Source organism: Apteryx rowi, unplaced genomic scaffold (genome assembly GCF_003343035.1).
Source record: "Apteryx rowi isolate R43461 unplaced genomic scaffold, aptRow1 scaffold_14, whole genome shotgun sequence".
NCBI classification, from domain to species: domain Eukaryota; kingdom Metazoa; phylum Chordata; class Aves; order Apterygiformes; family Apterygidae; genus Apteryx; species Apteryx rowi.
In genome coordinates, this window is record NW_020447641.1 from 1640813 (window position 1) to 1652133 (window position 11321).

An 11321-nucleotide genomic window follows, 5' to 3' on the forward strand; every position below is an offset into this window, starting at 1 on the left:
ATCTTTGTGCAGTATACGCTCCAGTCCTTGAGAATGACCCAACTAAAGTAATTCTGATGTGTTTAAGGGCCTTTTTGCCTGAACTGGAGTGAGGACTTTCTTATCAGGACTTTCTGCACAGTTGCAGATAGTTTGGTAAATTGGAGATACACTGGACTTTATTATGGCTAATGGTACTTTATTTTAGACAGTGTTCTCTGAGCTGAATCTTGCTTTCTGTTGTGCAAGGGGACTAGAGTAGAGGGGAAAGAGGCCAGAGGCAGCCTCTTCCTCTACTGCCAGTAAGGGGCAACAGGGCAGGATCTTGCCCTACGGCTTGGAGAAGCATGAGGCGAGAAAGGCAATGAATGCTTCCATTCATGTGCCGTGTCCCAGCACCTGAATAGCCTGCTGGCCTGGCAGCAAGGCCCGCTCCTCAGCTTCCGACTACATAAACACAGGCAAGGCTCAAACAGCGCTGAGCTCACATGCTGTTTCTGTTTGGAGCAAAGCAGAATTTATCCCATTCCCCCACCCTGCTCTAGACTTACAGATTGGTGGAAGCATCTCTGGCGGTTCTGCTTCCCCTTAAAGCCCTGCTTAGGGCAGGGTTTTGTCTTTCGATGTATTTTCAAACTATAGGTTCAGAAATTTTGCGAGTCTGCCCATGAACACTGGAGCTTTCCGAGTGTTCTTCCACCTGTCACTGGCACAGGAACTATTATTGCTAAAGGAAATCGCTCGCCTGTTTAGACTTGTAAACTCCCATGTAAATGCTCTGAAGGAAACAGCTGATTTCACAAGAGGGTGTTCTGCAAAACTGAACTGCTCCAGGCCATCTGATGTGGAGGAATTACATCTTCAAGCACTTGGGAAGAGTTTTTTCATCTTCACTTCCGCTTGCCCACCTTTGAGAAGCAAAGCTGAAAGAATCCCTGCTTATGCTCCCCCGATAAGCATGTTCTTCACACCGTTTGGTCAACCTGGAAAGCTCAGGTTAATATAGTGAATATAAACTCTTTTTTAATCTGGGTAATCAGCTTGAGTGTGAGCCTATTAGGTGAATAGCGGAGTACCCATTTCCTTGTATTTGTTGCTGTTTTCCTTACTGTTCACTGGCTTAGGAGCCAGCTTCAGTTAAGGACACATTTTTTGCCAGTTTATAGCAAGCCTTACTAAGTGAAAACTTGTGTCAGAAATGACCCAGAGGGCTGTAAAGTTAAAGCAACTAGAACTACTTCAGAAAATCACAGAAGTGGAAAGATCACAGCCTAACTTTGACCAAAGCTTTCAACAAAGACTGCATTCGTAACCATGTGGGCCAGAACATAGAAAAGAGTTTCTGGCTTAAATTCTGTTAAAGGAAGTTTTGTTATCAACTAGATTGGCTTTTCCTTGAAAAGATTATCTCAAATAACTGCTAGTTCTCTCCAAAAGCACTGTGGAGCCGAAGTAAACTAGCATTTTGTTATTGAGTAGTTCTTATCTTTTGTTTGTAGTAGGTGGGTACAACCAAACTGTCATTGTTCTAAAGGGAAACTGCATTCTTCCTGCTCGGAGTAGTGAAGCACAAAACAGTGCTGTAATGTTCAACTCCAAAGGCTTGAAAGTAGCTGACAAGATTCCTTCAATTTTAATTCTTGTGTTTTGCTGTGTCTCATTCTTTCCCTTAAATATTAACATATAGGCAAACAAGTTTGTGTTACATATATGGCAGAGGTTTGGAGTGAAATATACTACTACTTTTCTCTTCGTTGCCAAAAGGGGAAAACATAATATCTGATGGATTTAAAGGAAAATAAAAGAAAGACATTCTTCAAAGAAAACAAATATGACTTTATGGAAATACCATCATCAAAACTGGCAAAGATTCAAAAGCGAATAGAAAGCATCCAAAAATTCTTTCACTGAGTCCTAGCTTGGATTCAGACTGTTTTAGTTATCAGACTGTTTGTTTTACCAAGATATGCGTTAGTTGACAAGTATCAAATATTCGGAGTTACTTCACTTTTCACCTGGTTGTCTTCTTCTAATGGAGAACATCTGATGTATACACATTAAAAAAGTTGATTTTATTTTCCCTTCCCCCCTTTCTACCATAAAAGAGGAGTGCCAGGTGGACTCTAATGAAATAATGATATAAGAAGAAGTTGACTCTTGTTAAAAACAGCTTAAAAGATTATTTTTAAGCTATGCCAGGACAAATTAAGACTATCTACTTTCAGCCAATGAACCGAGTTTCTTGCTGCTCCACAGTGACCATTCCATTAAAGTTAGGCTGTTCTGTAGCATTTTGCAAGCCATTAATGACTTCTGAGAACATAAGTCAAAGTCTCACAAGTAAATTCTGAAATTGCACTCATGCAATTCTGCTCACACCCTGTTTTTCCAGGCAAAAACACCCCATCATAGCAGGTGCAAATCAGTTAATGCCTTGAAACAAGAGATTGCCACATGCAAATAGCAAGCAGAGAGTTTTAAAGATACTTTTTCACAAATCACATTTGCAAAGCAAAAGGATCCTCTTGTATATGTGCAAAGGGGCCACAGAGCATAAACAGACACAGCTCAATCTTGTGAGACCATAATTTCTTTTACCCCCAAACAAGCTCATCAACACTCCTTGGCTGTTGTGCTGTCTGTCAGAAATTGCATCCAAAGACCAGTCTCACTTACTGGGACAGGAGAGAAAGCAGGCAGTTTACATGAAAGGGTGTCTCTGAAACAATTAGATAGCGGCATTTGCACAAAAATCTTCGCTTGATTTAGTGCCAAGTGGCACAACCTAGTCAAACACATTTCTGTCCCACACTTCTGTCCTTTGCAAACAGCATAAAAGTCTTGCTCTGTCACCACGTCTCTCTAGAGGCTGCATCTCCTCCATCTTCATGATAGAAATGAAGTGTTTTAACAGACCCTTGCTAAATGTCTTCATGATTGCACAAATACATTCTCTACACAGTACTTGTATTTCCCTTCAAATCTTCTGTTTTTATTACCTTTCCCTGTATTAATCCAATTTGAAACCAACAGTCAGCTTGGCTGGATACAGAGTTACAGTAGTGCAGCAGAAAAAAGCAGTGCAAGATCAGCAGTTCGTAATTCTTCTTTAAAGAAACTTTTACTAATACGTTTGCTCTCACAAATGGATGCACTGAGAATGAAACTTGGACCGCAGCTATGGAATTTCCACCCAGCTTCTTTTCATTTCCAGTGGCATGGTTAGGAAAAGCCTGACACAGACTACTGTAACATCATGCAGTTCATAAATGTTAGAAGTTTAAAAAGTCACTGTTTTCTTTAATTTTTTCTTTGATTTGCATAAATTAGAAACATACATTTTTATTTAACATTAGCTATTTTAAGACAGTACATCAGGGATAAGTAATAAAGTTTTTTTCATAAAGAATATCTACAACTGATTGCAGTACTGCTGTCAGCCTTGTATAGATCATATAGACTCAGTTGAGCTCATCCTGTTCCTTTAATATGCTTGCTGTTCGTTTGGACAGAGGGAGAGTCTTGCTTTTCATTCAGACAAATTTGTTGTTGCTTTTTGTTTTTTTAAAGAAAAACAGTGTTTATTTTTCCTCGGTGTCTATGATCCTTTAGCTTTTCCCTGCTAATACACCAGTCGTGATGCACGTGTGTTTTGATCACTGGGTTGTGTATCAGATACCTATCAGCACTCGAAATAGGACGCACGCCTTTAGTCTGTGTCTTCAAATTGACTTCAGGAAACTAGTTCATGAAAGTAATTATGAGCTGGTTGTTGACCTAGGAGAAATAGTGTTTAAGACATCAGTTCTCTAGGAGGCTGGTTTTTAATTATAATTTCACCAAAATTAGTCTTCCATTCATTTAATAATGCTGTGTTAATGAAGGACAGATTACATGTGATGAACACAAAGTTCAACCAAGTGAAGCTTATTTGTCAATCGAGTAATGTACTGCAGGGTGGGTGTCTGTATTATGGGACAGAAAAAAATAAAACAGTTCTGAAATTTCACAATAGAAAATGAGAGCTTTCAAAAAATGTGTTTAAACAAAATTGATCTGTATTCTTGTACTAGATTTGATAGTCATGGAAATTAAACTGCTAATACTGGTCACAGTAAGCCAGAACACAAGCAGGTACTGTATGAAGTGTTCGAAGAAGCTCTCTGGCTCTTATTCAATACTTTGATATTCCCTCTCTTTTGCTGGCCTGCATTGAGACCACCTATTTTACCAATAAATATCTGGTTGTTCTAGGAGGTGGGTGTAGATCTGGGAAAGTGCTCATTAAGCTCTTTCTTTTATTGTCTGCAGCAGAATTTGAACCTAAACCTCTCTGAAGCTTTGATTTCTTTTTTGCTTTTCATCACCATACTTCCTTATAGCATAATGATAGTCCCGTGACCCGTACTGTTAAAATCAGTAGGAAGTACTTCAAGACAGAGGTCATCTTGCAGAAAACAGCTTCGTAAAGGACAGGTTTTTGCACAAAAATTTAAAAGAACTGCAATAGCCTTCATTGCAATAGTTTTGGACAGCATTTATTGTCTGCGTTTAAAAAGAGAAAGTCCCCATGCATCTCATGCTACAATGGTAATGGAAAAATGAAGAGAAAGTGAGGCATGATACAGGAAGATCGGCATTTGTTGACATGCTTAAACTCAAGTGACTTCTTCCGCACAGTGTAAAATTTCACATTTCTTATATTCTTTTCCACCTTCCCCCCCCCCAAACAATAATGCAGATGTTTAACATGTTTAATATCTCAGTTAATGGATCAGAGGCAAATATATCTGCAACACAAATAAGCAACTATACATTTAGCTGTGTCAGTGGTAGGCTTTAACTATACACGTGTTTATAACGAGATGTATTCTTTGATCGATAACATCACTTTTACGCATACCTTTGTTATCTCTGCTCATACCTGAGGAACGAAGCTGAATGAGGTGTCTGACATGGTGGTGGCTCTCTAAACAGAGAGGAGGCAGGGAAGGGGGTCTCTGCAAGTAAGGATTTCTTTCCTGTTTCAAACAAATTATAGGACTTTATCAATGAGGATAATATTAAATATTTAACAAGTCTATTGTAAATTGATGTTTCATGAATGGGAGCACAGACACTAGTGAGTCATCCTCTAGTATAACCCCATCCTTGTCAATGTTTCACCTAGAGCATTTCATCTGAAGCATTGCCAAATACAAATCAGGAATTCATGACTCTGCAATGAGGTGGCCTTCTGGGGCAGAGTTCAAGTACTGGATCTAGACTTAAGTGTACAATTTTTCTAAGAGATTTTGTATAAACTGTTTAGATGAAGTAGTTCTTGTACTATGAAGCAGGCAACTTTTTTTTTTTTTTAAAACAATATTTTTGTAGGCCAAGATTTAAGAAGTGTGTTCATCCATGCAGTGAAGTTGCAGGTATCAGAACAGTCATAAATAATTTCAAAGAGGTGGAAATGAAGAGAGTAGATAGCTAGAACTGATTGCACTGTTGGGCATATTTGTGCCCTTTCTGTGTACTGTTGCACAACAGGTACTTAAAAAAAGAGAAAACTTCTGCTCTATTTAAGAAAGAGTGGATATTTATGATGTTGTATCAATCAGATCTGCTCAGTGCACATTGCTGGAAATTCCACTTTCAGCTGACAGTAGTTTGGCAGTTAGGGTTTACTGCTTTATTGTTACACAGTGCAAGCAAACTCCACCGCTTTCATTTATGATCCAGCTTGCAATGCCAACTGACAATGAAATGAGTGTCCCAACCTCAACGTCCGTAGCCTAAGAGGCATCTCCCAACATCCACTGCCAAGATGGCAGAAAGTCCAGAAATCATTATTCAGTATAAGCTAATAGGCCCTGTTTTTACAGGCAGCCATTTGTTTAAAAATAATAATAATAATAATAATTTTGTTTATATCTCCACTGAATAGCAAGATATTAAAAATAATGCTGCAATATTTGTACAGCAGCACTTTAAGTGATATCTTAACTGCTCTACATTAATATTTGTAAGAATTCCTTAAAAAGTAACATGGCTGTAAAAAGGTACTAAGTCAGTTTTTTCAGTGTAATTAGGTACCTATACCAAAAATCTTTTGAGGCATCTATTTTGTATCTCAGCTCTTCTACCACTTTCATACAGTTCGAAGTCTGCCACTAACAAGGAGAAATAATAGTTATCTTGCAGTGCAATCCCAATCATGAGCATATTTTAAGTTTAACTCAGGACTAGAGATGCTAATTCCTGAAAAAAAACTTCATCTATTTTTTTCCTTGAATAAGAAGAATGGGGGGTGAAAGGAAGCTTGAGGAAATACTGGGAGAAGTTTCTACTTCTACTGTGAAGTTCAGCTTTAAGTTCTACTTTAAGAATGATTTAACAGTCAATTCTGAGAGGAAAGAAGTTATGACTGCTGCATTTTTTTCCCCAAATGCATTCAGATTTTTTGAAGACTGAGAATATATAACACAAAGCAATTACAGTTCTTTTTTTATATTGTGTAGGCTGAGTTTACCACGGTGTGTAACATTGCATTTTGCTGACTGATGTAATGAATATTTCTAGAATATCATGCTCATTTTCCAAGCTTTTTCCTCTAAAGAAAGTTTATTTTGTATCTGCATTGTATAATAAAGTTGTCTGTTTACTTACCATTTCTAATCTCCATAACTAAAACCTTCTTCTGTGTTTACAAGTGAACATTATTGGTTGCATTACTTGCATTCAGTTCTTCCCCCCTCTCCCTTTTGGAGGTATGTCAACAGCCACAACACTGTGAGACTTGTTGGGGCAGAGCCGTACTGTCTCCAGTACTGTGCTTACTACTGAATAAGCACACCCAGCACACAGAAAGTACATCGTATTGATATAACCTATTGTTTAAAACTGAGTGTTACTTTTATTTAAATGTAAGCAAATAACTACTTTAGATATGAAGTCTTTCTTCCAGTTTGAAAAGAGACTTCTCCACACCACCAAAAAACCCTCAACTTCAGAATTTCCAGAAGTTTTGTGGGATGCAATACAAGCATAAACCCGACAAGATTAACGATCTGGGATACAGTAGCTAAAAACCTCAGGATTCTGTATTCCAGTACAGGCTCAGTTATCTGAGCATCATCTATTCCTAATTCCCCTCTCTCCCCCAAGTCTGACTCACATCCTCTGACATCCACTGAAGTACATTAACAGTGACACTGATTATTTGAAACCTCTCTTATCCAAACAGATTTGGGATCTCTCACTATTGTAATAACTGAATCTCCACTCTGCGGTAGCATTGGCTAAATGCCACTATATCTCAGCTATTCACTCGTCATGTGCAACACTCACCAGCCTTTTATCGCTTGCACCATTTGAGTCTCAAATAGCCCTGTAAAGCACTCTGAATAATCACTTGTTGTGTATTGTTTTGCTCTTGAAACTACTATAATTTCTTCAAAGCAAAGCTTCATCATGGAAGTTCAAAGGATAATGATCTAAAGTTAAAAAGAAAAATGCAGTAAGTCTTTCCTCAAACTTAGGAGTACTGTGTTCAAAGGTGGGAAATATATTTGTGATGAAGAATTTGTCTTAGTCAATACAGCCTAGATAACTGAAATTGGAAGATGTCTCAAAATTGGGCAGCAGGAAGAAGGTTTTCAATTTCTTTTTGTCACATTCCGATTTTGACCAGTAAGACAACAGTACTGCAGTGTACTTAAACAAGCCTTTCAAATAGCAACACTGCTCAAGGATAGTCATGTTTTCACAACGCGGGTGTGAAGATTGCAGCTGTCATGCAACTGACCTATTGATAGGGCAATATAGTTTATATCTGGTATCCAAATTAAATAAGTTTGAATAATGCAACAGAAAGTTGCATTAAAAAATACTGCATATCAATCATTTAAGATCAATTCTGTTTTTAAATTATCTATTATTGGAGGAAGGAATGGAGGATGCAGAAGGAGGGGAAAAAGAAAGAATGTTTGAACACTATCACTTGAAGGACATGCGGCCTTGTTCAGACCCCATTAAGAGCTGTATGCAAACAGAAGCAAGAAGAATATGCTCAGGTTGCATAAAAATATTGGAGGGGGGAGGGGGGCAGGAATTAAATAGCAATGCTTTCCTGAGTTGAGCCTAGAAAAATTGTCCAAATCAAGTTCAGGTCATGCTGAACAGACAGCAGCCAAGTGGTGAATGTTGCCTCTGTCCACATCCTGGAGATATAAAATTACCTCTTTAAAAAATAAAGGTAAAGTGGTAGCTAAAAGCCAAGAATTATGGGTGCACAAAATACCATAAAGTTGTTGTTCAGTCGTTCCCTAGGGGGAAGCCCCCCCAGCACAGAACAGAAGACTGACTCATGAAAATTAACAGAAAAATATAAGGAAAGTTTTAGGCGATGGCAAGTGACAGACAGCTTCACACATGCACTGTGTATTTTAAGCATCGCAGCCACACGGAAGCCGGTGCCACATCATTCCCGAAGTGCTGATAGCTGCACCGCGACGCTCGGCGCCCGCAAAGAGCCAAGGGTCGCAGGGCCCCGCAGGGTGCACCGTGCGCTCCCGGCCAACACCGCGTGTCAGCCGCCTTTTAAGACTGCGCGACGCTTCTCCCGGTCTGTACGGCACCGCGGCTGGAGGGCGGTTTGCCGATGTGCAGCGAGCTGGTGCAGGCAGCCGCTCCGCTCCCTGCCCCGGCAGCAGCTCCCGCGCGCACCGGGCAGCGGGGCCAGGGCTTCGCGCCCGCTGCCAGGGGCTGCGAGGGGCAGGAGGCCACTGCAGAGGAGCAGAGGGGCTGGAGAAGAAGTATCACGTGGGACACTTCAAAATAATTAACAAGAAAAAAAAATAATCATTTTTGCAACAGCATCTAGCGTTCTCTTTAACAAGAGCACGAAGACTAAATTATCTGCCTACCAAGACCTGCCTTAAGTAGAGATACGAAAGCTGCGTCATCTTTTCCTTTATGCTTCTAAAGGAGAAAACAGAAGGTACACGAATCCATATCATCTTATTCACAAGGATGAATGCTGGTAACATACATTGTCCATACATGCACTTTCTTTGTGTGCTTTGCTACACTGTTCTTTCAGGCAAACGTCATTATGAAACAACAGATGTTTATTAATATCTAGTTTGTTGACAAACAGAATAAAACATTTAGGCACACGTATGCTAGTGACACATAGATCTTGTCTGTGGTACTGCAAATGTATTAGTTCTTACTGGTCAACAAAAGCGTTAGAGATCCACTTTTCCCTCCTATTTGGTAGGCTTCCTATCTGCTGCAAGCCAAAAAGCTTGCTGCTTCTTATGTTTGTTTGAGGAAGAAAATAGTGAAACATTTCAGACATTTTTAATCACACAGTAAGCAATCCAAAGTCCTTTTTTGCCTTCCGTGTATTAGTTTAAGCAAGTTAAAAACCAATACCAAAAGCAAGCCTTTTACTCTGAGAGGTATTAATGGCTACAGGAAAAGAAAAAGATTAAAAAAAAAAGTCATGGATTTCTTTCTAATTAATTAATTAATTATCAACAGCTAGCACCACCAGATAAAAACTATTTACATACAAGGATCAGGACAGAAAAAGACTTCATCATTAGAATCAATAAAGAAAGCAGTGGATTTAGAAGCAAGTGTTTAGATATTTTAACATTCTAATTTATTCAGTTTTGTTTTAAAATTACAAAGCTTCATCTCTACAGCCATGAATGTGCGTATAAGTCTTTTGCCTCAGGAAGATATTTTATCAAGAATGCGAACAACATTTTGTCTTAAGAGTTAGGTACAAAGGGGAAATCTTTCCCAAAATAAGACTCAGGCTCCCATTCTTACAACTACCAGAACTTATGCTTTAAAAATAAGAAAGAAAAAAAAAAAAAATCCTTCCCCAAACAAGGATCCTTCCTCCCGCCAAGAAAAGTCTTAGCTTATATTTCTTCTCTCTACTACAGTATTGTAGATTTGGTCCTATGCAATTCTCTGAGCGTTTTGGCACTGTGTGCCTCACTGAAGACATCTCCATAAAAGGGAATTTACTCCAGCAACATAGGGGAAATGCAATACATTGATGTCAGATAATAATTCCATCAAGGCTGAATCTGGCCCCATGCTTCAGTCTGTGGTATTTGTAAGAAGCGTGTGTATTTAGTTTTTCCAGATGGCGATTCTGAAACATTCATAAATGCCAGTCTTTTAGGTAAAATTAATGACTGCCAAGAAAATTCTGTTGTCTTCTCCAGTCTGCTATTGCAGAGAGGCGAGTGGGCTACAGACACCTCGTAGCACCGGTGATTGCTCTGCAAGGCGGGAGGCTCACATGGGACGGGAGCAGGAGCCTGTTAAAGTAGTTGAGAAGCAGGGCAGTGCAGTGTACATACCATGTGGCATCCTTAATTAAAGCATGCAAGAAAGCACAAGTCTTACTAAGGACAGAGTCACCATGTATTAAAATTGTATTTAGCCTACAGCTATTGAAATATTCCCATGCACAAGTTAAGTTAAAGCATTACTGAGTTGTAGCATCTCTAGACTCCCAGGATTGCCAGGATCAGCCCGCTGACGTGGGACTGGGCAGCCTGGGAAAGACTCCCCACGCTTCAAGGAAATTGCAAAAGGGCTAAATTAGCTCCTTTCCTTTTAGCTTAATTGCATCACAGGGGAACCAGCCAGTACAGCCTTCTCCCTCGCCTGGTTAGCACTCAGCAAGTAGTATTTTTTCCCCATAATCTTTAGAAGATACAGCTGTAACTCAAAAAGCTTGCAGCATCCTTCCCTTTCTTGTAGCTCCAGGTTTTTGGAAAATGCTCACCTGAACCCGCTCCCCCTCAGTTACCTGCAGGCCACCGGCTCTGTCACTCTCCAGGCAGCGTGACCTCTCCACACCACCGCCGTGGGGCTTTACCCAACACATGCAGCTGCCCCCACACACCTTTTCCATTGCACCCTGGTGCTTCCGAGCTCTGCAGCTCCCACCTTCCACCCAGGGATCAACGCTTCAGCTCCAGGCAAAATTACACCCATCCCTATCATTAAAAACAAACACCTAGGAGCACATTTTCTTCATCTTCTCCTATCCAGCCCCAATACCAATAGCACTGTAAGCTGCTGCTCCCCCAAGCCTTCCTTTTTATACCTCCTCCCTTGGCGCTTGGCTCGGCTCAGCTGATTGACTTGGGTTAGCTCTCCCAAACCAACTTCTCTCCTTCAGGGAAATCATCCAGCTCCTCCTCAGCTGAGGCAGATAATTAAACCAAGGCCCTTTATCAGAGTCGGATGGGTGGGGAAGAGAAGGTGAGCTGTCACGGACAACTCCTTTTAATGGACTAGCCGGTCACCCTGTTACG